General features: G+C 33.1%; 1 protein-coding gene across 8 annotated transcripts in view; it reads left to right on the plus strand.

The window, feature by feature from the left end:
- The first annotated feature begins 9,361 nt into the window (after positions 1-9,361).
- The window catches only part of LOC119633789 (protein abrupt), a 136,727-nt gene continuing 118,449 nt past the window's right edge, over positions 9,362-27,639 (plus strand). For 4 of the 8 annotated variants that reach the window (XM_038027527.1, XM_038027534.1, XM_038027533.1 and 1 more), the window contains exons 1-2: positions 10,257-10,345; positions 16,202-16,422. The gene's annotated coding sequence lies outside the window, so the exon portion shown is untranslated. Of the gene's footprint in view, positions 9,380-9,933; positions 10,061-10,256; positions 10,548-11,160; positions 11,927-16,201; positions 16,423-27,639 lie in introns of those variants that run through there. The other 4 variants (XM_038027532.1, XM_038027531.1, XM_038027529.1 and 1 more) reach the window with 4 other exon arrangements.

Here is a 27,639-nt window from a genome sequence, read left to right on the forward strand (position 1 = left end):
ATGAGAAGCGGCCTTGCAAATGCAGCGTTGCAATCCATTTTCAATAGGATTTGTTATTGAGCCAAAAGAAGCTTCGTAAAATTGCAAATTCTGCGCAAACTTTGTGCCTTAAAAACCTAACCTGAACAATTCACAGCATTGAATTTCTTTATAATGGTCTTTACTGAACTTGAAGAATGCGTACATATGAAGGCGAGGAACGAATAAAGACAAAAGTCAAAGCAAGAAGTAGAAGCTCCCACAGGTTTGCGGCAAAGCTCACATTACTATATGGGAAGATTACATGGTTAGATTAAAACAGCACTGTGAAGCACAAGTTACCGACGTCGTCAGATAGAGGGTTCAAGTTAGAGATTATGAAATAGCGAACAGTAACCGCCAACTTATTGCGCCACTGAGAAATTTATATGTCTTAGGCTCATAATCCAATTTTTGGCTCAGATTGTAAAAGCGTTCTTTTTATAATACTTTAGTAAATGTTTTCCTGGCAAAATTTAGAGAGTTGCGTAGTCTGAACGCGTGTGCAATTTTTCGCAACGTATGAGAAGGTTTTTGCTTCTAATCGAGGGCCAAGATGCGAAGGCTAGCAAAAATTGGAAAATTTCATATTGCTTCTAACCGGTAAAACCTCCGCAAGTCATAATGAAACAAAACCACAGCTTTTTACATGTAATTCACCCAAAGCAATGGGAGATATTAGTATAAATTAATTCTAAGTGATTTTCTCTGGTACACTATACACGTCTGTCTAGCATTAGATAACGTAATGACAATTGTTTGTGAGAACATACTACACATGATCTAACCAAACGGAACGCTGTCCAATACATCGAATTACGGATCCAAAAATGTCATATGCGAATTGTGCCCTTTTTCTGTTTAATTTGAATAGCAACGGAGACAGTAGTCATCGATTCTCGCGCTAAGTGATTGTAACTCACTTGAGTACTTTGATACCGTTGTTCCTTCGAAAAGTAAAAAAACAAATCGAAAAATAAATTTTTATTTTTGTATTTTGGTTATCGGTTTAAAAAAATACTTTTTTTATTCTCAACTGAAGTGAGTTATTGGACAGAAGCAATTATTAAACGAGGGCGTGATGATTACTTCACAGTACTACTCTGGATTTTTTACTTAGCTTAATTATGCTGCAAGTATATTAGTAATGCGACTAACTTACAACAAAAGGTTGCACCGAATATTAGAGCAAGCATGAGAACTGATATTTATTCGGATTAGATTATTGACAAGCCTTCAAAAGGTAAATATTACAGTGGTATTAAACGCTTGCTAGATGTAGAGTTCACTCAAAACTTTCATACCTTTCTTATCTGCTTTTTATGTTCACGTATAACAATCAAACACAAGCACTTCCAATTTCATTTTAATTTCTAAAATTTCCGGAACTTATGCGTCATTACAAATGGCGCACGTTAAAGTTTCCTATTTCATTAGTTTTCTTCTTCTTCTTTTTCTTCTTCTTCTTTTTTTGTTTAGTGAATTAAATAAGTCATCACAAGGCAAGAAAAAAACAATTAAGAAATACATACTCGTTTGTGATCGAATCTTGCGCACCCGCCACCGTTATCCTAAAGTAAACTAAAAACAAAGAAAAAAATTTATTCATAGGTTTTTTGAAACTTGCTTCAAGGCTTTACAAACGTTTTAACAAAAAATTACATTTTGGAAAACTATAAGATTGGGTAAGCGTAGTCCATTTTTGAACATGTACTTTAGGATCGCCCATAGAATATACTTTGAAGTGAGCAACAGGCCAACTTTTTTACTTAGAGAACAGAGATTTTTTCAGTTTACGTGTAGGCGTGGCCTGCGAACGAATTAGCCCACTTTGAATAGCAATCTGCGTGTAAGATCTTTTAATCTTTCTGTCCTTAAGATGATTTTTGGGACCGAGAGTATGTTCAAAACAGACATTCTACAGCAGGACAGTTGGGCATACTTAAGTCCATTAAGAATTCGATGTCGATCAAAAATATATATACGTTGTCGGGTGTCTGACATTTTTTTCCTGGCTATTGCAAACGTTTTCCCAAAATGAATACATGCTACATCCTTCGGTGATGAGTGTAAAAATATGTGAAAAACTTTTCTTTTCCTAGATGTTGTAATCTTTTCGTTTCGCTTATGCATAGACAAAAATTTATGTTAATAATAAATTCCATCTATCGTGCTATGAGACTAAAAACATTATTGTGATATGCATTTTTCTCCCCGCATCGTTATACGAGAAAGCTTTCGTGCATTTTATAGGCTTGTGACGCCGTCATGCGGAATCATCGGTACTTGATAAATGTTTCCCTAATGATCTTAAATGTGTATAATATCTTTTTTTCTTCTTCTTCTTCTTCTTCTATTCGATACTAGAAAATTTCATATAAGTTGTTACATATTTACATCATTTTTCGATAGTTTCACATTTATTAGGTGTTTTTAAATAAAATCTCAATTTCTTTCTAGTTTTAGGTGTACACAGCAACAAAATTTATAAATTAGTTTACTCATCTTTCGATTGCATATACATATACGTATAATGTGGGTGATCTCTATCTACACAATTTTATTGTACATCTAAGCGTTTATATGTTTGTGTCTCTTGTCAGATATTTATTGTAGTTCATAGTAATCAAATTTTGTTATTTTTAACTTTTGTCATTTCAAATTATTTTTATATATATATTATTGTTGTTGTTGCTGTTGTTGTTTTTTTCTTATTTCTTGTCATTATCTATAAAGTACAGTACTACGTAGAAGCTGTAGGTGTTTGTTTATGAAAATATTTATAAAATTTAGTCAATTTTACGGACAATTTTATGTCGCGCTGATCGTCAAGATACTTATATTTAGATTTTAACCTAAATAGCAAAAGGAATAACATTTGTTGTTAAGTTTAATTTTAAGAAATAATTATAATAAAAGATTAGTCGATCGAACTCCGAATTGCGGGCAGCGATCATGTGATATCCCATATCGCAGTCTTACTTTCTTTATTAATATTTTAAAATTATTTTAATTTTTTTTTTTTTTATAACAAATAAAACGAGTCCAAAAAATTCTTCAAATAGTTTTAAATATTTTCGAGCCAAAGAAGTTTGGGGGATTGGCAAGAATATTTATATTGAAATGCTGGTGGCTCGTGGGAGACTACGATAGACCTTTTAGGTCGCAGTAAAAATACAATGTCATGATTTTAATAAAATACTATACGACATTAATTCCAACAACATCCATCGGCGTCAAGTCTATGCACGTTCTCGTATTAAAAAATATAAGATTAAACATTCACTTGGAAGTTTGTATCAGAAATCGCAACCCGTTTAATCATGAGTACAGGAAATATCATGTGCTTAGCTTTGTAAGTGGTTAGCACTCATTAACAAAGATAGTGAACATGCTTGGATATGCGTTAACGTGGTACATACTACAACCTCCGGTGTACCAGCAGGCATTACTTCTTCTGGTTAACCCTGATTACAATCGAGCACACCTTCCATTTTAATGAAGATGCCCTAGAAATGTCCTTTTTTGCGCATAGCCTCAACTCGCGGTTTGCTTTTCCCGCATGGAAGTTATATCTTGCATCAAACAATGAAGATTTCGTTGCTATTAATTGACAAAATTTTGAACAAACAGTTTTTATTATTTTTTTTTTTTTTATGTATAGTTTATCCTGAAATTTTGAATCTGTTTTCATCATCGAGTATTAGTTGCGAACCAAACCTTGAGTTCAATCGCATTAAACTTAAGCGCCACAAGCACATTGTGGATGTAATACATTGCCTCAATTAATGTAGGCCAGTTCGATCGCGTTGCTAGCTACTTCGACACCACCAAAGTTCTTGTGGCCCTCTTATGGAGAAGAAAATTTTTAGTGTGAAGCAATATTACAAGCCTATTGAGGAGCTCTAATCTAATTTGGAGATGTGTAAGCCAACTTTCAAGACATAATGTACAGAAGGATGCTAGAAAACAAATTTCTTTGTCGTCGTCAAAAAAGATGTTAAGTTAAGCAAAACTAAATATTTTATTAATCTATTTTGCGGGATTACTGAAGTGAAATGTCTGATAAACTCTCATTATCCCGTAGTGAAGGCCATTCTCTAACATATCCTTAAAAGAAAGGAATGGCATCAAATTAATTGTCGTTGACTTCTATTAAGCGTAAATATTGCACTATTTGCACTAATATTGATCGATACGCAGTACTTTAAGCTTAAAGCTTTCTTGTAGCTGTTAAAGTGTTCTTAAATATATGATCTGTTTATAGCTGTTACTTTTTTTCTTTTGGGCTTATGGTAGTTTTAGTAGATCATCGAATCAATCTTCGACTTTCTATCCGCAATTTTCTCAGCACTCTCTGGATATCTACGAGGACAGACGGCCGTACAGGGCCGAATCGAATGAAGAGGCTGGCCAGCTTAAGCAAATCCATATATTATAAGTACGTATAGCCGAGTAGGTAAGTATCGCGATCAGCATATCTGTGTTCGCGGGTTCAAATCCCAATGCGGTAGAATATACTTTGGTCTTGGACTGCTCAACCGATAAAGACATACCATTTGTCGCACATCCTCTAGACTGCGGCCGTGTTTCCCTATCTTCTTATTTTTCCGCATTTCTTTCCGCCAATCACCGTATTACGCGAATACGGAAAATCCCCTGTGTGATAGATCATATAATAGAAAAAAAAAAAAAATATATATATATATATATACATTTATTAATAAGTAATAATAATAAAAAAAATTTTATACATTTTTAATATAACTTTCAACTAACTCCATTGCTTTAAATGTATATCTTCGTTAATTTTATGAAGGTATTATTGTCTCTATCTTTTGCAGTCAATTTCCTTTCATGCTTTCAGTTGACTCAAAACACTTTCGTCGACATGCTAGTTTTATCATGAACTTCTTCTTATCGCTGTCCAATGTAGCTTTTAGTGGTCGCCACTTATCGGACTAGTTTTTCCGTAAGTTTTACTGGTCCATGAGAGCAAAGCATCTCAATTATTTCTTCTCGAAATGATTTTAATACTGTGTGTGTGTGTGTGTGTGTGTGTACCGTACATATGCCTTTATTTTTCTTATGTATGAACCGATTTAAGATCTCTGCAACACTTTACGCGATTCGTATCACAAGGCTTAGCGTAACTAAAACACAAAGAAATGATAAAAACAAACGGCAACTTTAAGGTTTGCAATAGCAGATCGTGCCCACTGCCTGATGCACAAATTTGATACGACTCTCATAAGATGCATGATAAATTGCGGGCATGTTGATGCAATGATTTATTAAATATATCTTTGGCGTTATGATGTTCGGCATTGCAAACATGATGCAAAGCTAGTATAACCCCCGAGTCTAGTACTGACTGTCAATATATTTTTATTTTTAAAATCCACCTACAAATACTTTCCTTTTAATGAAAAATATATTGTTTTTATTTTCACAGAAACACATTTGACAAAAATACGTCTTCTTGTTTGCGTTAATGTGCAATAAAAAATAAAGAAAGAATTTTAATAAAAAGCTGATAAACATAAGATCAGGGAATGAAATGTTATTTCAAGAAAAACACTTATCCAATAAAAAGATACGCATGAAAAGCAAGCGAAAAAGTTATGACATCTCTCTAATATAAATTAGTTTAGCTTGTACCTTGCTCGTATTTCATTTATTATTATTATTATTATTTTTAAAATCAAATTTCTCGAAAAGTGTTTATAGGATTTGTTAAAAAACTATCGAAAAAAAATATTTTTTTGTTAAGTAGAAGTGAAGTAAATATTTTCGATAAAAATCTTCTTAGTTTGGTAGTAGTATCAGTTTAATGGGTCTTAGAGCTTTCTAGTGCTATTTAGGACTTTGAATAACACGATTAAGTATTAAAATTCTGATTGAAAAGCTCTTTGTTGCCTCGGTGTGTGACTCGAATTCCCAAACTTGTCAAGCACGCATATAAAATCTGAAGATTGTTGAAGATTATTTAAATTAGCTGTGGATGAGTAATCAGGCAATATCGCAAAGTTGTTTAAATTAACCTTCTCTGTCCTTAGCTTTCCCTTTTTCGTAAGTAAATTCTCAAAAAAATCGCATGAAAAAATTTAAAAAAATTCTTTTGACCGCCTTTGTTAAGAAGGAACCAGATTGTTAAAAATACCAAATAAATATAAATCTTTTACCGTTTTTATTATCCAAGTATCCTGGCATTTGTTGACCTTTGTTTGTAGCCGAGAAAAAACCATTTTGATAGTTGTTAGTGTGCTTAGTAGAAATGGAGCTTTGCATGACGATGCAATGCGTTTCTATTGTCGTACAATATTTCAATAATAATAAACGTTTGCAGACGACTTTTCGCAAATTTTACACAAAATATGGTCAGCCTGATGGCTTTGTTAATGGTCTTAATTGTCATATTTGAGGTTCAGAAAACGAACATATGATTGTCGAAAAACAAATGCATTCACAACATGTCACCATTTGGTGCGGACCATAATTGGACTATACTTCTTCGAAAAGGGGTTTGATCAAGCAACGACTGTTACTGGTACTCGATAATCCAGTTATTTTTCCCTAAATTAAATGATATTCATGTGAATGACATCTGGTTTCAACCAAATGCTGCCACATGCAGGAGGCTACGATGCCACATGTGATTTAACACTATTGGACTTCTTCTTATAGGATGAGTTCCGATAAAAGAGTGCGTAAGTGCCAGCAAAGCTGCGGAGACCATTTATCCGATGTACTATTCCACACATAACACCATATACATTGAACCATTGGAATGCATTTTTGGAATTTTTGGACATAAGAGAAACGCGTACTGCGTGAAAATGATAAAATAATACTTTATTTGAAATATTTTCCATCGCTAGCCACACATTTCCTCCAACTGCCCGGCAATTTATGAATGCCAAGCCAGCTTGTTTAAGGCGACACCATTTCTCGGGACATTTTCGTAAGAAGTTAAACACTGCTGAGCAAGTAAATCTCAAGTCGGAAAGATTCGAGTTTTCTGAACAATTCGCAGCTGAACCGGCTCTTCCTTATGAATCGATGAACGGATGCGATCTAAAAAATCATCTTGTATTGATCTCTTTGATATTTCGCTCGTCTTTTAAACTGAGGAACGTTCAAATTGGTCGACATTGTTGGCCGCATTTCGTAGTAACTGTTTTATCAGACTTAAATAACTAATAACGGTCCACGTTCGTCTGATTTAATCAAATATCAGAACAGAATATCATCTTCCTGTCAAGTGATTCGGTTTCGCAGCCGTTGCGGATGCTATGTCTGGATTTAACCAGGAATTTTTACACCTAAAATTCTCAAAATAGATGTCCATTTCATTCCAAGTTAGAATGCGAAGCAAAAAGAATATTTTTTGTTTGTATACTTCGGGCAAAGAACAACTTATGTCGGCGAACGCTTATTATTTGACACAAAACTCGACATTGTCGTAGTTGCGCTGCTATATATGTTCATATAACTATAGAAAAAGCATAAAAAATTTAAAAACCATAATTTTTCTCCGCCTTTTGGCAAATTCTGGTTTCACATTTACATATTGGTTAGTTATGAGGACTTAAGCACTGCTATTGTAACAAATGTACGCGTGTTTTACTCGAGGGAATTTAACATTTAAGACTACAAAAGGAGCTAAGTTAATGAAGGCCGTCTATGTATTTACAACTTTTTTCATAGAGCTGAACGTTGATTTATAATAACGATACAAAAATCAAAGTTCAAAGTATTGTCGTCCCGTAAAGCTGACCCCGGAAAATCCAATATTTTGAGTGCTTAAGTTCAACTTAAATTCTTCTCGAAAATACATGTCAAGAGTGTAACAAATTGCAATTCAAACGATAGCCGATATTTGCTATAGGCGATCGTGTACTGTTAAGCTGCAAAACTACTTTATCGTACTCGAATAATTTTTCTGACAGTGAAAGACAAGTGTTAACAACATATAATGCATTACAATCAATTGATTCTATCGAATATGTAGCATGATTTTGGCGAATGCAAAAGCACTACGAACCAACCACTCCGGCTTTGTGCCCTTTTCGCGCAATAACACGGCAATGGTACAGAAAGAAATGAGGAAAGAGAAAACGGTATGGTGGTAATAACTGCAGCTTAGCGGGTAGCTGTCGAATTCGTAAGTTTTATATCTTTATCGACCGAGCTCATAGCATTAGTACCATGGCCAAAAAAAAAAAAAAAAAAAAAAAACTCTGGCGCATTTGAGGTTTGAACCCGCGAACACTGACTTGCTAGCCGCGATCCTAACCTACTCGGCCACAGTTACGTAAAACAGGTTTCTTAAGGCCATATCGAAAGAACAACGCGCGCAGGCTCATGAGAAAAATAATGTCGTGAGTGTAGGGGCGAATGCAATAGTGGGTGAGGGGCAAACACGCATTTCCCAAACGAAATTTAATATACTTTTCTGCATGTAACGTGAAAACTATAAAAAATCTATTTGAAAAAGGATTACAGTATTAAATATATATATATATATATATATATTTACTATATATATATTTACTATCACACATAATCAAACATACAAAATCAACCACATGTTTGCATCGAACACAATCAGAACAAATTACTTGCAACAGAAGGGAAACAAAGCAAAAATATCAACGAATTACTTACACATATGTAAAAATTTATTTAAAGAGCAAGTTAGGCAATCGCAAGAGCAACGAAACGAAGAAACAAAACAAAAAACTAGAAAATCGTAATAATGAGCTATATATAGAGAGGTATTGGAGTTAATGAAGTACAAAACTAAGAGATTTAAAATACGTTTGTTTGTGGTTGGATTAAAGAGAAAACGGTTGCATTGCCAGTTGTAAGCGAAATTTGTTTACAGACTCAATACACTTTAAGTGGATAAGTGTAGGTGGGTGAAAAAGGAATGAAAAGAGACTGAGAGAGAGAGAGAGAGAGAGAGAGAGAACGCACAATAATGTTAAAGAAAGAGTAATAACAATGGTGATGAGTAATAGTTCAGCTTAAGAATAGAACAACAAAACTATGCAAGTGTTAAGAGAGTTAAAGAGAACATTCTATTCATATCACAAACGAGACCAACAACAATAATAAACGTCACTCATCACATGTGTATGAAGATGATAATGACGATGATTAAGTTAATAATGACTAGACTAGTACGTTGGTTGTCTTACTTATTTTTCCGTCTGTCGTTTATTCGTTTGTTTGCCCATCTAAATTTTGTGTGTGTTTTACATAGTTGTTGTTCTTGTTATTGTTATTAGTATTGTTGTTTTATGTTTGAATGACATACAGAAAGCGTATGGGAGGACAAAAAATCGGCATAAATGTATGTATTTACACAATATGAACAACAACTAACTACAAAATAAGCTATAAGTGTTAATATATGTTTGTTTGCAAGTGTGTATCAATTTAATTTTATTCGGTATGATGTGTTTAGTAAGTGTACACGTAAAAGTGTATGTATGAACATACATAAGAATGGTTTGTTTTTTCTTTTCGGTGGACGTCATCTGTATGCACAAACATACATCCATACAAACCAAAATGTTCAAATGAACAAAAAAGTATCCACGAGTTCGAGTACAAGTCTTGTATCTTATTTGTTCTATGCGCTCTGTGTGTGTGTGTGTGTGTGTGTGTGTGTGTGCGCGCGTTGTGTGTTCGTTCGGTTGTGTTCAGTTTGAGTTAGTATTCGTATAAACATATATATTGCAAGTATGTATGTGTACGCCTGCTTGTGCGATGGTATTTGTGTATTTCTTTTTTTTTTGTTTTTTTATTTTTATCTTTATTTTATTTTTATTTTTTTTTTTTTTTTGCTTATTCCGTGTGTGTAGTTATTATGATTTTTTGGTTACTTTTTCCTTTTAGTTGTTGTTGAGTGCGAGTACAAGACACACAGATACAGCACATGTACAGACATGTACGATTTAACTTAACTTACTCCGGCTCTTGTTACGCCGTAATAATAATCACAGTCAGTACGCTTTTAGCAATCAGGCGGGTAACAAGTACAATTTTTGTTACGGTTATACACGAATACATACACACAAGCGAATTTCAATAATAATAATTATTTCATTACTTCTCTCTATATATATATATTTGTGTAGTTTCCGCAAAAAAAAAATAATAATAATAATAAAGACGTTTTAAAAAAAATATATTCTTAATAAAACAATAACAATATATCCCCAAGAAAAAAAAAAAAAGGAGAATTGTTCTTCAAAAAAATAAAACTAAATATTTTCAAGTGTTCTTTTTTTTAAGTGACTTGAGAAAAAAGAGCGTAAGCCTTTCTTTTAATTAATCATTTTTGTGAAAATTAATTAACAAATAAAACAAATCTCGAAAGACTTTAAATGGATAAGCGAAAGCGATTAAAAGTTCTTCTCATTATTATTATTGTTATTATTACTATGAGTATTTTCTGTTATTTTCCTGAAATCTTCAATTAATTCTTAATTTATGCCTCTGCCTGTTGGAATAATGTATAAAGAAATTATTAAAATTAATCTTTTCCGTCTGTCCTTTCATTTTTATTTTTATTTTTTTGTTTTGCGAAAAATTAGTCAAAGAAAAAACGAAAACACAGAAACAAACCAACTCTCACATAAAACAAAATTATTGTACGCTTAAACCTCTTAGATGGAAACTAGTGACAGTAAACAAACGTCATCATCGTAATGATCATCGTTTTCATTATTACGATTATTACGAATTTTCGTTGCAATGAATGCACGACATACAAGCCGGCACTTGACTCACATTATAAATGAATTGCCTACACACTAACGTAAAAATAAGTAAACTTAACGTAAGCGTTACACACACACAAACACAAACACACACAAACACACACATATATACAAGTAAATTTAGACATTCAAACGAACGAACATTCAAAGAATAACATACTTACATACACACGCATATGGCACAAACAGCACTGATTTATATAAAATGCATTTTTATAATCGTGTCACATTTCGCACTGAAAAAGTATGACAAACAGAACACAAAAAAAAAAAAAAAAAAAAAATATATATAGAAAAACACCGAAAAAATAATATATTACAACAACAACAACAACAACAACAAACTCATTCACTAATACAAATTTTTTCCAACAACATCAGCTGCCATAACAACAAAACAATACTTAAATACTTGTGCATAGAATGAAACCTGCACTGCGCTTACCCGCACACATACATACATATAAAAACACATACATAAACGATTTTATATACATATATTTTTATCGACATTCATACCTACACTTACTACCGCTAAATCCCTCAAAGAAAAACTAATAAAAATAAATTATTATTATGATAAAATATTACGGAGAAAGAAAAAAACGCTACAACAAATCAGAGAAATAGTGCAAAAAATTATTAATAAACGGAAGTTGTGCATTTTATTAATCAAGCTGTGACAAACAATCACAACAACAATAACAAGAATAATAGTAACAAAAGTAGTAAGAACAACAAGAACATCAACAGCGACTGCAAACAGAAGTGACTTATTTTCTTTTTATTAGCACACATGGGCAAATTATTATTATAATTTTTTTATTTTTTTTTTTTATTATTATTGTTTTTCGCTTCTGATATTTCCATCTACGAGATTTAACAGAGATTCTGCTTGTTTGTTTACGTGTATACGCGTGTTCATGTCAATGCTTTGTAATTTTCGTTGTTGTTATTTATTAATGAAAAAAAAAAAAAAGATAAAAATAAAAATTATATGATGCCGATGGCAAGATCATAATCATTTACTTTGTAATAATGTTTGAAATTCGCCAAAAATTGGCGCAAATCCGCCAAAAAAAAAAAAATACGTAAATAATACCAATAATAAGGTATTATTTTTTGTACCACTGCTTAAACTTGCTTAGCCTCTCATGTAAAGCTTAGAATAAAGATAAATGTATAGAAGACTATAGTGAAACTCTCTCAACATTTTGCTTAATAACAAATTCTATATTGAATCAAATCAAGCCATTTTGTTAAAATCAAACTTTTTAATGTACATTTTTTACGTCCGTCTATGCCATAATTCTGGCATTTGAGTTGTTATGAAATGAAAAATTAATTTATTAAATATCACGAAGTCTTATAGTTTTCTACTCATATTATTAGCTTAGCAAAAAAGTAATTGTAGTTTTCATTTTAATTTTCTATCCCAAATACTTTCTAAAGCACTTATAATCTCATTAAGATAACGTTTTAAAGTTGAGATATGCCCAAAAAAAAAATAAAAAAATAAAAAAAAGAATTGATACCAAAAGAGAAATGTATTCCTCGAAAAAATTCAAGACATATTTGGCAGTTAAGCGGAATTACTCTAATTCTCAAAAAAAAATACAACAAAGGCCGCATAAAAAACAAGCCATAAAAGCATTAATCTTAGTGTTTTAGAATTACATGCTTCCAAGTTTAAGCTTGCGTTAGATTTGAATACCAAGTGAAGATTCCATGATGAAAATATCCTATTATCGTTACTATTATTATTATGAATTTAGTAAATTCTCAACCTAAAGTCGTCAAGGACTAGCACGGATTGACCCTATACAGATTTATAATTTAATTTTTTATATTTCTCTTTAGCAAGGCATAGACAATATATTTAGCGATTAGTCAAGATCGCACGATCTACTTCTAAACCAGTTTTCTAAATATATTTATTTGTCCTTTTGTCAAACATTTTCTTCGTTTTCTTGTAATTTTTAGCGTAAGGGAGAAAGGCGGCTGCTCTTAAGAGCGAATGAATACCATTTTGTATGTTAGCGAGAATTTCCATATCACTCCGACCATTACTAACCTAGAAATTACAGATATTCAAAAATATATAACAAAACAGAGTTAAATAGGAAACTGAGTGCAAAAACGCACACATTGCTTGAAAGCTTTATTAAACTGTTACTTACGTGTATCGTTCTAATACCTGATAAGCACAGATCTAATAGTGAAAATTTTATTAAAATAGCTTTACATTGTTTTGTTTTTTTATTAACTTAAGTTGTAAATTGCTATAATTACTGTTTAGTTCCACGGTGCCCGATGTAGTAGATATTAGATAAAATCGGTGCCAGTAATTGCGATGAGCCATTTCCTCCCTTATGGACCAGACGAAACGCCCTTATCAAAACATTATTTAACGCCCTCAAAATTTTTGGATAAACACGGCCACCAATAAATTAGTCAAAGGGTCCTCACTAACAGCTAAGAGGGAGACTCTCTCAATGTAGATGCTTTGTAAGCAGTACAACCACATGCAGCTATCATACGCAGTGATATTTCCCCGCGGCTACGTCTAAATAACTTGAACTGTAATGGTTTGGGCATTACGACGAGTAAAGCCAGGCTTGCATTTGGTTAATGAATACTTCTTGAAACGCCATTAAACTTTTGCTTTCGATAGACCATTCCACACTTATTCACTTCACAGCAGTGTGAGTAGATAGATACAAGAAAGAATCCGTAAGCAATAATTTTCCTATACTTTCGCTAACTTCTCTATGACGAGTTTCCCGTCATCGGAAAAAATTATTGTGTTAGTCATGATTAATCCATTGTGCATTTAACTTTTAATAGCCTGTATAGATAGCGAAATTAGACGACAAGCCCCTGTACATTTTACCCAATTTTAGACAAATATATTTAATTGCATTTTTTGTGTCACATTACTGCGTCGTTATCTTCTTGATATTTTTATCTGACTATTGTTGCTTTAAATGTGTATCTATACAAGTTTCGTATTCCTTCAAAAACATTTGCGGGCTTACTTTACTATCTAGCGTAAGTAACATTACGATAAAGATTTAAGAAATAGATCTCGTTTTGTCTATCTCAGGAAACCTTTTTCGAGAATTTTGGTGTTGATAGGAAAAGCGATGCAATAATGGCTGAGAAACTTAACAAAAACAGGAACATTTCAAAAATTTGAAAACTGGCAACGCTGGACCCATTCTCAGTTTCTATTAAAACTGAGTAGCGAGGACAAATCCTTTTTAACTCTAATCCGTACACGATGGATTTTTAAGGCTCACTTAAACTTTGAACTTAAATTTTTTTATTATTTCGTATTAGAAATTTTCAACATTTGTTGTCTTACTTCACTGCTAAAAAGAGTGTCCAGAAATTTGGGCCATAGTCAGAAAGGAAGCCCTTCTTTTGGATAGAAACGTCCAAATTTACCTACAATTTCGTTCAGAAATGCGTTGTGAAACTGCGCATAGTGTTCCGCAACAGTAAGCAAAGTGTCACACTTGATAATTTCTTCAATAACTGAGCCAAATGCAAATCCATTCCATTAACAAAAACATATTTTTTGGAGAGTTTTATACCCTTCCGTACTTGCGGTATGGTTATGTTAAGTTTATTCGGACAGACACAACGCCCCCCAAGAAGTTGAGACAGATTCACTTTTTATCATTTCAATTTGTTCGCCTGTCCTTCTTGTATTCTTGTGTTCAGTATAGATGTCGCAATTTTTGGATATTTTAATGAAAACATTGAGATGTTTTGGGTTCAAGGACGAACAGTTGTGGTAATAGTTCAAATTAAACTAGTTTTTCTACCACTTTCCACGGCATGCCTTGTTTCGAAAAGTCATTGTATGAATAAATGTATTAAGGGAAGAGGTGTGGGGTATTTAATGGTGGGCCGTGGCATCCTATAATCCATTTACCTGATTTACTTTTGTAGAATTCGAAATCACAATCACGAATCGCCTGCGATTCCCCTTAAGAGACGAAGCGTCCATACCCTGATAGGATTCGCTATAACAACCAGTGTATGGTAATTGATTTTTTGAAAAGTCAAAGGCTTCAAATACCGGTTATTGACTCGTTAAATTTGCGTTACGACCATCAGTGGGGTCTCCTAACTCCAGTGTTCCACGATTTTTGGTACGGAACCACTGCGAATGATAGCTTCACACTTTTCCCTAAGAAATAATTAATTTATTTGGTAATTGTGACGATTGCAGCAACTATAGACTGACATTAGCACAATTTGGCAAACTGAACTGAACTCAAATAAAACTGGGAATACAACCAGCTATTCTGTGCGAAAATATCTTTTATAAATTTTATTAGATGCATTTAGTTGAAATGGAAAGGAATCGCAATAATTTCAGTGTTCGCCGGTTCAAATCTCAGCGGAGTCGAGTTTCCTTTGGTCGTAGCTGCAGCCAGTGCTCAGTCGGAAAACGTATACGGCTTACCGATTATTGGCTCTCCCATTAAGCTGCGGCCATCTTCCTATCTCTTCCTCTTTTCTCACTTTTTTCTGACCGTCATCGTGTTGCATTTATAAGGTAAATCCCTTCAATTCGTGTAGGCGGGCTTTCTTACCGGCTACCTCAATAGTGGAAATTCTCCTCCAAGCTTACTGCTTATTGATTAACAGTTAGATGGCGCAGGAATAGCAGGAATTTCGCCAATCGCCACACCCACACATATTATCTTACGCGCCTACTCAGCTACTACTTTTTCCAACTCGTACTTGGTAAAGTCTTGGTACACTCACTTAAAGACAACATCATTATTGAGTTATATACGAGCCTTTCACTAAACACCGTCCATCGGCTGAAATACATGCTATCATGTCTTCAATTAATTTGTTGCAGGTTTATATGTTGTTTCCGTTTAAACCGCACCATTCACCTTTCATTTCAATCTTTTGCCATCCAATGTTCTCTATTTGCTCTACTATAGCTGATAACGTTGTTAGTATTCTCCTAATTGCCTCATTCAATCCGTCCAATAGCTATTTATTATTATATTGCTTACGATAAGTATTTATAGTTAGCTCTTGTTAATAAGCAACCGTCAGCCACCGTAATGAAGCGGGTAGTTGAATGAAATTCAATAAAAATGCGAAGATTCTATTTGGTATTAAAATCTATAGAAACTTATTCTAAGACGTTAGTTAGTTTTATTTACTTCAAATTATTTATTATATTGATTTAGTTTAAAACGCGGTTTATAGACAAATAAATTATTTTAGCTCGCATTGTTTAAAGTAAACGATTTAAGTGCAGATATATATATATGTATACATATATAAATAAGCGCAATATATGCAATGTTTTTTTTTTTTTTGTTTTTCGTCTCTTCAATCATTAACAGAAATCAATCTTATAAGAAGTGAATTAAAACAGAAATAAAATGTTAATCATTTAAATTCCAATGAACGAAAAATAAGAAAGTTAAACTACAAATACTTACTTACATGTATAAAGAGACTGTAAATGTTGACGAAGTAATCTGTGAAATATTAATAATTAAAAATGGAGTAAATTTGTATGAGGGCGAACACAACACTAGCATATATGCAGACTATCTTGAAGGTAAGTACAGAAAGCACAAATATTCTACGGCCATCGACAATCAGCCATCAGCCGTTACATAAATACATTATATTAAATTTATAATTCTTCGTCTTACTGCAACGATAGACTTGAGGTATTACATAAACATGAATGTGTTTGAATTAACTGCATACGCGTAATAATTCCTGCTTAAGCGATACCGAATAATATAATACGAAAATGTAATTCAGCAGTGAACAGCTGCGTCTCATTCGGTCATATTAAGAGAAGAATTTTGTCTTCATATTTACTGAAATTTTATTTTTTATTTTTGTCTCAAATCGATTAAGGAGGAAAGGTAATTATGCCCTACACCAGTCGTAGCAAGCAAGGACGTACACAACACTCACAAGGTATTGGGAGATATTCAACTTTTATCATCCGAAACAGAACAACTTTCTGAATCGGTCTAATCTTGTCTGTCCGTTTGTCCGTTTTGTTGTTTCATGTTCAACATAGGGTGGAATTTTTGAGATATACACCAACGCGTTTCGTTCCAACCACGAATGCTATTGAAAACAGTTCGTGTCGACACCATCGCTTTTCGACCGCCTCCTATGCAAATCTTTGCTTTTAAAAGTGTTTATATGGGTAACTGTATTAAGTGAGGTAGTGTAGACTATTTGATGCCCGGCCGTGATCAATTATAACGTTTTCACTACATTATCCTGCAATCATTATGAAGAAATTTTTCTTAGTTATACTTTTTTCGTTAAATGGAATTATATTTCGATGAATAGAATTGCGTGGGAGTATGTACCCACTGCGCACTAGCAACACGGGGAGGTCTATGTTCTCAAGAACTCAAATTTTGTTGCCAAACTTTGATTGAAAAAAGTACTAGGTTTTAAAGGTACAAGTAAACTCTTCCTCCAAAATATCATAAATATTCCTCTTACCTTAACTAATATCGAGTGGCATTGGCAGACAATACATTCAGTAAAATCTGACACGCAAGTCGGCGGATGTTCAGCATTTATGCAACATTTACACTCTTCTGGCCACCTTACGTGTTAGCTTTGGTGTTTTCATAATGGAATCGTATAAGTATAAGTGAGCCGCAACTGTGTGCATTTATTCAATAAAGTAGCAAGTTAGGGATTTTACACAACTAAGAACTTAATGCTCGCCTATTGATCGCGAATCTGACTACGATTAAAAATCAATCCGATTAATATTTCTTCATTAATATTCGGATATGGTTCATTTTGGAACAGTTTTTCTTACGTCACGTTCTGTTAGCAAAAAACACTATTTGAGTGTTACTGCATGTATGAGTATTGTATATATGAGTGGCTGGTTCAGAATATTAGGAAAGACAACTCTTGGCGATCGCATCGCAATACATCAAGTCGCATTGTTCCGCTCTTGCTTTATTTTAGTGTCACCTTTATTTAGCTCCGTCCGATTTCTACCTGCCCAGCTTTTGTTCGCAGTGTTATCTGATCTTCATGAGATGTCTCGGAAGTACTTTGATTATCCAGAACTCAAAAATCTATAAGATCTATAAGGGCGACTGTATAAATTTTCAAACGAAATCTAAAGCAACTTCATTTTTCACGTCGTCAGCTTAATCGCAGAAGACATGTATATAACAAGATCAGCAAGCGAGTTTCTTTTCTGAATATAAAGGTGTGTATTATTAATTTAGATTTTCTAGGGGTCCACTAGCGGAAATATGCGGTGGAACTAGTGAGTCTATTAAACACTTTAATGGGATTATTTATAAATTCATGGCGTAAAACAAACTTTTTCTATCCATCGCAAGTTTGCGTAAATTTTTCGAAGCAGTTGATCTCTTCCTTTTGAGGTTAAATACAATTCGAATTGATTACGAGCACCTTCTTCAGAGACCGCCGATTAAAATTTTCGCCACAAAATTTCACAAAACTCCGCCAAGACGATTTTCGCCTGTATAGCTGAAGCGCCGGTAGCGTTACGAAAGTTTGTAGCGCGGGCCTGCCATTTAGGAAAGTAAGCATGAACACACCTCTTTCATTCTAACGCCTTCTAAGTAGTGTCATACTTCCAAGACATTATGTTATATCAACTCCTATGCCAAGCTAGACTGGACATGGCTCGTATTCCCAATATTTAATTTATTTTTCATTCAGATCGCTTTTTATATCTTCTTGGCAAATTAATTACGTATTAGTGAAAAGTAAAAAAAAAAAGATATAAAGTGGATTAAAGATCTTTATGAAAGTTCATCAATGATTCCAGCTGGTGCCGAATTCGGAGCGTTCAGTATATATACGCGCGTGGCAAGAATTATGCACGTCGATAGCCGCAATGTTGCTCAGACGCACAGATGCAGCGGTGGGGTCTCATGCGACATAACAGGGCTACTGCCAATACTCTTCGTTAGCTAGATACGAAATGCACAGTGACTAAAGTGCATTGAAAGCATTGCCTTTGGTATCATCTGTACAAAGGAAGCGAGGTTTCGGTTGCTTGTGAAAACTTTTATGACACGTTGTTGAGAGGTAGTTGTAGATCTTCGTCCAGGTCGTCTGGAAAAAACAGCTTTCAAGCAAATTTCATTCTAAAGATTTCAATCTCAAATGAAACCGTCTATTTTGCGCTCAATGTAAGTAAATGGATTATTGAGGTACACATCAAACATATTCAAAGACCAATATGTTATGCGACAAAGCTTTCCAGACGACCTAACAATCTGTGAAGTATAACAAATAGATCTATAAAATTTGGCAGAATTGAGTTCGAAAATGATATAAAAAGTACGCGAAAGCGGTTTTGATACAACGCTAAAGTTTTTTTGTTTTTTTTATTACTCGTTTATGTTTAAGATTCACCCACTCGAACTCAGGTATACATACAAAACATACTTAGATACAGGTACAACTAATGTAGTTAACGTTTTAAAAGGTAACTTTGAAATGCGAAAAACTTATATATCTAAAGTCCCTATTTTTCTATAATAATCAATTCCCAATAGAACCAGTTCCTTAGCCTTCAAGGCAATATTTTTTTTTTTTTTTTTTTTTTTCTTCTTTTTTATAAATCTTAATGATATATTGTTTAGCATAATTTTTTTTAGTATCAAAATTATGATTATTATTGGCCATACTTGCTGACCTTGCTAACAATAATATAAAGATGGCCATCATTAGTCGTCGTAAGAATATGTAAATTTTAATAAAAGCTTTTAATATCAATGCCTAATAATAATATTTTTTATGTCTACAATAATCAATATAAAAAATATTTGTACATAAATACGTTCATATACAAAAAAAAAAAAAAAACTCATATATATTTGTATATGTAACCATACATATATACAATAAATATATATATATACATATATGTATATAGTATATATGTATATAGATCGCTTTCAAAAAGACTACAAAGATAGCTTACGGAATTTTTATCTTAAATTGATTTTTGTTTGCTCTTTAATACAATTGCTGCTTATAACAAAACAAATTAGTTCCTCGAAAAACTTAAATTAGATGTAATTACGTTGGTATCGCTTTAATAAGAAACCAATAAATATAATACTGGAATATTCGGTATGTGTTAAATGCCAATTCAAAAACCAAAAAGAAAAAAAAAAATACATTTACCTTCGTACGCAATAAAGATGAGTTTAACTAGCCATCAGTTGATTTCATCAAATAGAAACATACACGCATTCACGGCCATTATACATTTAAAGTAGCAACAAAGAGGAAAAGAAAAACAGATTAGAAAACGACAAGTAAGAAAGTTATATTCGGCGGGGACCGAATATCGCATACCCATCACTACGCTTTACCCGTGCTACTCTCCAAGTTCTCTTATTTGATACCCATATCGCTGGTACTATTAAAATAAACTTAAAGCACCAAGGCGCGGTCTCCACCATATTCACTTTAGAATTAACCCATTTTTAGGCATTCCTCAGTTGAGGAATGTACAAAGTAGTTTTAAACATTCTGTCTCCTCTGCCTTATGCTAAATAAACATAAAACCCCACCAAAATTTAATCATTTGTAAGTCTGTGTGGGCCTGGCCGATTTTCTTCACTTTTGCACGTAAAGGGTGGAATATTTCGTAAAGTAAATGTAGAAAATTTCGATCTTCTCACTTGTATAATTTCTGAGTAAAGCAGAAGAGCAGAAAACCACAAATTTTTGTTAAGAAAAACGGAGTTGCTACACTGTCGGCTTCTACGCTGACGATTGTAGCCTATTTTCAATAGCAACCTGCATGCAAGAACTTCCAATGTTTCTGCCAAACTTTAAATCGATATCTTCATTTTTGCGACCAGGAGAGTGCCAATCACAAACACCGCACAGACGATCAGACATCGCTAAATCAATTCAGAATTTCACACTGAAGCTCTGATGCTTCCTTTCCGATCTTACATACATTACAAAAAAAAAAAAAAACAAAATGACTATACCCCCATCTTACAGTCGTATTGCGTATTAAAATTAAATAAAAGCCGATACCGAATACTCTGCACTTCACGTTTACATCTGTCTAGATCGAAGTACTTCTGAACTCTAAAGAATTATTTTTAGAATTAATCCTAACCTTCAATCGCTTTCGAACTTTAAAGGTAAGTTTTTTGAATATTTAATGTTGCATTTCCAACAAATATATGGTCTGCGTATCGGATGCATATACATCGCTTGTATGGATTAGGATTACAAAAACAGTTTGTCGAGTTATTATTTGTCAAGTTCGCGAAATCAATATTCGATGGGTGACGAGTTTGTTTTGAGCCGTCAGTACATGTAATAGGGTGGACCCGTAAATAATCATCCAGGATTCCCTAAGCAAAATATTGATTTTGTGATTTGGTTCGCCATATCATAAGAAATGAATCTTGTCGACATCCCCAAAACAATGAAGTGTAAATTGATCGACGAGTGCTCTTGTCCCAGATGATTGATGTAACTTTTGCGTACACGCTTTCCCAATTTCGCTAAGGTGTCTTCATATTACTAAGTTGGTCTCAAACTTTTTCAATAACTCTTGTAGATTTAAATATTGATCAGCTTCCACTAAAGATTTTACGATGTCATTATTCAATTCAACAGGTCGTCTACTTCGAGCTCAGTCACAGAGACCAGAATCATGAACAGCCAATCTCCTGAACCAACGTTGACACTTGTTGACTTTCGATACATCTCCATAAATATCGTAAATTTTCTCTTCGGTTACCGTTATGCAATGACAAATATAATCGCGCAAGCCGCAGGGTTGAGTCTACTTTACCGAAAACTGTAAAAGAATATCTGTCTCCTCTTCAACAATCGATCAAGAACTAAAGGCAAAACAAATTCTTTGCAAATAATTGATTACTTATAGTTAGTTACCCCTAATGTATGTCTAAATAGAATTAATGCAGTTATTCATTACCGTTACGTACCATTACGAAATAATTTGTTAATTAATTTTAAGTTTCATTATCCTGTGAGCTTACATTTAGAATATGTTTCTAAACTATTTCCACCTCGGCCGGATTACCCCCATCTTGACTTTGACTACTTAATTTCGAATAAAAAAACAGTAAATACTTTTCTAGGTCTTGGTCTTGTAAAAGTTAATGGTTACGTTCCACTTGGCCTTTTATATGTTGAACAATAAATATTCTCTTAATCTTTAAGAGCTTACTAGTAGTCATAAAACTCATAAAAAATTTATTATTAATGCCATTAATACTTTAATTAGAAGCTTATAAAAAGTAATCGGGAAAAAAGCTGCAAAGACTAATGCATTAAGCAACTAAACGCTTATATCGATATATCGAATAGTTTTTCTATAATTTCATTAAATACCGGACAATTATTAAGAATTAGTTTCGGGCGAACTAAATTTATATCGAATATCCTCTTCTTTGCTTGCACCAAACTAAAAGAGTTACTAGAACTCAATACTCTAGGCATAAGAGTGCAAAACAAACTGCCTTAAACGGAACGTTTGTTCTAAGTAGGGTAAGAAGCATGGCTTACATTTTTTAAAGCTTTGTAAAAGAAAAAATCTCACATCTGATGTTCGCTCCCTTTTACATAATCCCTATACAGTTAAGGTGAAATTATAATTCGTATGTGTAGGTCGGATGGGATCTCTGACCGCGTGCAGTGGAGGGCTCAGATGCTCATAGTTAATGAAATCCTCTCTCCATTTTGCGATCTTATTGGGCATCGGCATAGTGCAATACCACTTTCCAGCAATGATAAAAAACATCTGTTCCACAATCTGGTTTTTTAACAAGACTGCTCGACAGTCCAAGTCTTTGCATCTATTTATTTTACGAGTTGTATACAGAACGTCACATTTTGGCAATTACTCGTTCTTCACACCGCTGCCATCAGTAAAAGTCTTTCCTATCATTTCTTAAGCGCGTTTCCAACGACTATTTACAATGAGGCATTATAGGGTAAGTGGTCAAAAAAATGATTCGATCCGAATCATTTTCAGCAGTGTTCATACTTGGGCCAATACAAGACGATCTACCGAATTTCATCAAAATATTTCGGCTGCACACAAGAAAACAAGACGGACGGACGGACGGACGGACGGACCGACAGTTTCTGATTGATTTAGAAATCGATTTTGACCACATAATAAAAGACCGACCTATCTCAGGTCTCAAAGTGTTATATACTTACCCTTGTACCACAAGCGTTGTAGGCTACAAAAAAAAAGGAATTGTATTTGTTGACTCTGATTATTTATTACATGGACATAAACTGAATTTAATGTGATTTTCAAAATACATTTTAGAAAGGTCTGAACGGCATCAAAAAAGTTTATTTAACCTTAGCTAAGTAAACGTGCCGAAGATAAGAAAAGTACTAATCTAAAAGTCGTCTGCAACTTGTTTGTTTTTATAGCTATATGTAAACAGTTTGCAGACATTGCAAACGAGCATCATATTTGATAAGGATTTATGATGTGCGCATTATTAATTTGATTAATCACATTATGCAATTAGTAATAAAGCCGTTTCAATTAATGTTTGTTAATTATATTCAAAATTTGGAAAGCAATCGTAATGCAAGAAGAACATCTGCTTCGTTATATAACGCGAAAAGGTCAAGAAGATATTCAAAGTAAAGAATGATTTCACATAAATATGCCAAAATCATATAACGTACAGCACGATTTGCGGGCTATATAGATAGACTAATATAAATACTAAAACGGAGAAAGTCACTAACAGGAAGATGATAGGTTTTCCAAAACCTTTCTAAACCTTCTTATTAGCGAATTTAAATCGCGTCTTCTGCCTAGTAAAGGAAAGCCGAGCAACTTCTTAATTATGTAGTTCACACATAAGTGAGAATTTATGTTGCTTTTTACATTTTTGTAATGTCCAAGGAATGATTAATGAAAGTTTGTTTTCAGAGAGATTTTCAGTTGCTGAGTGCGTCTTTTATTTAATAACAAGCTAATAAGCTTTGTAGATAACTAAAACAAATTTTCAATGTCCACCAATAAACGTACCCGCTAGTAAGCTTTTAAGCGCTGAACACAATGAGTCCATTTGCATTGTACATGCATTTGCCTCGATTATACGTGCATGTGTGTAGTTAAATCTATAGCTTGCAAGGAATTGCTGGAGTAGAAATCATTTACAAGAATATTTTTGAATGGCGCAAAATACGAATGCGTTCTTGCCATGGCAAGGACTGTTTCATAGCCAAGTCAATCATTGATCCGAAATTTTTTTTGCACAAAGAATTTATTGGTTCGTCTTAAATAAGATTCTGCGGCAAAGGGATTTTTAGAAGGATACCATTTTTTTAGTGAGACCATTAGGCAGGGTACGTTTTCCGATATTTTTTCCCGTACGCTCTGATGAGAATCCTACTCAACTCTCTCCTAAGAGATGTCCTTGTACTAATGTTATAATTATTTCGATCAAAATATCGGATATAGCATTTCTTATGTTCGAGTCCACTACTACTTTTTCTACACTTCTCTAGCTTTCGCTCGAGTCAATGGCCTGTTTAAAGAGTTTTTAAGAAAAGTATATGGATTTTTATAAATATTTATGTAAGCTTGCTCTCTATTAATTATCACAGATATATGATTGAGTGTATTACGCAATTATTTTCAAAATTAATGCAATTTTAAATTCATTTAGCTAATTTTTCTAAACTATAAGACTTTATAAGCCCGAAATGGGCAGACAGACGGATACATGGTTGGGCAGATGAACGCAGATAAATCGATTTAGCTTTAACTTGCTTATATATCAAAATGGGATGGCAAAAATGACTACACTTAAATTCCGTTCTCCGATGGTGGATATATATGTAATATAATAAAAAAGCCAATTCATTTCAGCCATTTATCAAATAATAATAACAAGACAAAGTTATGGCTTTCTTTTCTTTTTCTTTTCTTGTAATTATTATTAAATGTATCTATATACATACATACGTGCATATATATATATATATATATATATATATATATATACATGTATATATATGTACATATATATACATATATATACATATAAATACATACATGTATAATATATGTGTATGGCTGCGTGGCAATGTCATTTAAATTATGAAAACCCTTTTTTCATTTATTTTATATTTTTTATGCGTTGTTGGTTGAACACATTTACTAATGTGCAATGATTTCTATTTGGAGGAAGTAAAGCAAAGAGAAAACTTAACAATAACAATCACAACAACAATAATAACAACAATAACATGAATATGCGTATATGTGTGTGTGTGTGTGTATGTATGCAGCGAGAGCAAAAAAAAAAAAAAAAAGAGCCGTCCCAATGACGCCGTTCTAACTAAATAAGCACATTCTTAATTATCCTTTTTTTTATACTGATTTCATTTTGATTTCGGTTTCTGCATTGCGATCTCATAAAAATTTTTTCAAATAAAAAAAAACAAAAAAAAAAAAATAAAACAAGAATTAATATCAGTAAAAGAGAAAGAAGATAAAACGCGAAACTAAATAAAATACCTAATGTTATTGTCAAATCTTTTATTTCACTGGTAATGGGCAAATTTTTTTTACAAATTAAAAAAAAAAAAATGAAAAAAAATTAAATTACGTATATTGTCAGTTTTGGAAACAAAAAGCTTCTTCTACTTTATTACGCAACGACCGACGTCTTTCTTGTAACCTATGAAATCGACTTAAAAATCTTTGCAAATTTTTCTCAATTAACTGATTTGGAAATTATGAAAAGACTGGGAATATATTTTTCAAAACAAACACCACTGATGAACTTGGACCATAAGAATATTTAAGTTAATTAAACTTAAAATTCTGATTATTCGACCTATCAAAGTTCCAAGTATTAAGGTACGTCAGATAAAAGATCGATCGTAGTGTATACACAAATTAGCTTTAGGAATAGACAAACCAGCTAATGGTCGTACAGCCGAGTAGGTAAGGGTCATGACTATCAAGTCGTTATTCGTGGGTTCAAATCCCAATTTTACAAGGTACAGTTTACTTTGAGCGTCGTCAATGCGTAGTCGGTGAAGGTGTTTTGGGAACACATTCGACAGGCTGCCTGTATCTCGCGTTCACTTCTTTTTCACTAACATGCATAATACGAATATAGGTGGCATCTACTGAGCGAATCAATCATATCAAAAGCAGATAACAACACTATAGTCGGCCACGGCTCACCGTGACATACCGTACACCCCTCGGCAATTATTTATATAACGACTTTTCAAAATAAGCGCGTTATAGGGGAAGTGGAGAGAAGCGTGTTCCAATCCTGACCATTTCCATTAACGTGCGTCAACCTCAAGTTTGTCTGGATGTGGCATACATCCATAGATCTCTAATACATCTTTGTACCACGAGTGGTGTAGGGAAAAACAAAAACAATTAACAACAGGAAATAAGATGAAAATTTTTAAATCTTCATAGTCTGAAGGGCATTGCGTCCTTAATTCTTTATTCAGTTTATTTCACTTATTTAGTTCATAATCACATGCTATTCGACCATTTTTTACAGTTTTTTCTTTTTATCAATAATTTACCTATAAATCGATGAGAAACTTGGCATCAATTTTAATTTTTATTTTAAATGGATCCACTTGAAAGGGCACGCCTTACTTTAATAAAAAATGAAATGACTTTGTAGGTATTCAAGATTTATTTGATTTGTCCTCCAATTCATACCATAGATAAATGCCCCTACTTTTCATTGGTTATTTAGCTTAATTTCGCAACATAAAAAAAAAAAAAAATTATTATTTTTTTTTCAATTTTTAACTCATTATTTAGTATTTTGTTAGGTTTTATTTTAATATATTACCATAATGTCCTTTATTTTTTTTATTTTTTTTTTTTTCTTGTTAGTCTAATGCTTGCATACTCTCGATAAATGTGTATGTTTGCATTTGGCTGAAGAACTCGATGGCGCCTTATAACTCATGTAATGTTTTACCAAGCAAACAGAAGCAACAACAAGAACAATGGCTAACACAATATGCGATTTGTAAGCAATTAATTTGTCACTCTTTACATCCTTGATCTAAAACACTTGAATGACTTTATATAGAAAAAGCAATAATAAAAGGCAAACATTGACTCGAATTAGATATGAAAGGGACGAAGTAAAACTCAATTTAAATAGAATTTAAGAGTAATTACCTATTAATAAAGAAACTTATTTGATTTATGTTTTATAATTTGATATCGCTAAGCATAAAAACGATGAACGGATCCTTCGATCGTTAAAGGAGAAAGACATGTTGAATATTCATTCATAGAATGAAATCAATCAGATTGGAAAGGTAGTAAGTCAGGATAGATTTCAATTGAAAGAAAGTTTTTTAACTAAATGTTTTCTTTATAAGGGTTCACGCATTGCCGGATAGTATAAGAGTCGCGGGTTTAAATCGCGGCGCCTTTTGTAGTAGCTATAGTGAGTCAATAAGCGCATAACACATACCGATTGCTCAGGAACTCGCTAGCCCGTATCCAATCCCTATCCCTTTTGTTCTTTGCACTTCTTTCTGATTGTCACCCTATGACGCGTACAGAGAACATGCCTTGAGTTCTTGGTCCAATTAAAAAAAAAAAAAAATCAAATTAAATTAAATTCTGTTCTCTTGGTAGATTATGTTTTCGATGAAAAATCATTAGTATATGCAATAAACAACACAGGACTGATAGAAGGGAGCTATCAGAGAAAAGTGTTACAAAAAAAATTTTCGCGGATTA

The sequence above is a fragment of the Glossina fuscipes genome, unplaced genomic scaffold, assembly GCF_014805625.2.
Source record: "Glossina fuscipes isolate IAEA_lab_2018 unplaced genomic scaffold, Yale_Gfus_2 2, whole genome shotgun sequence".
In the NCBI taxonomy this organism is placed as follows: domain Eukaryota; kingdom Metazoa; phylum Arthropoda; class Insecta; order Diptera; family Glossinidae; genus Glossina; species Glossina fuscipes.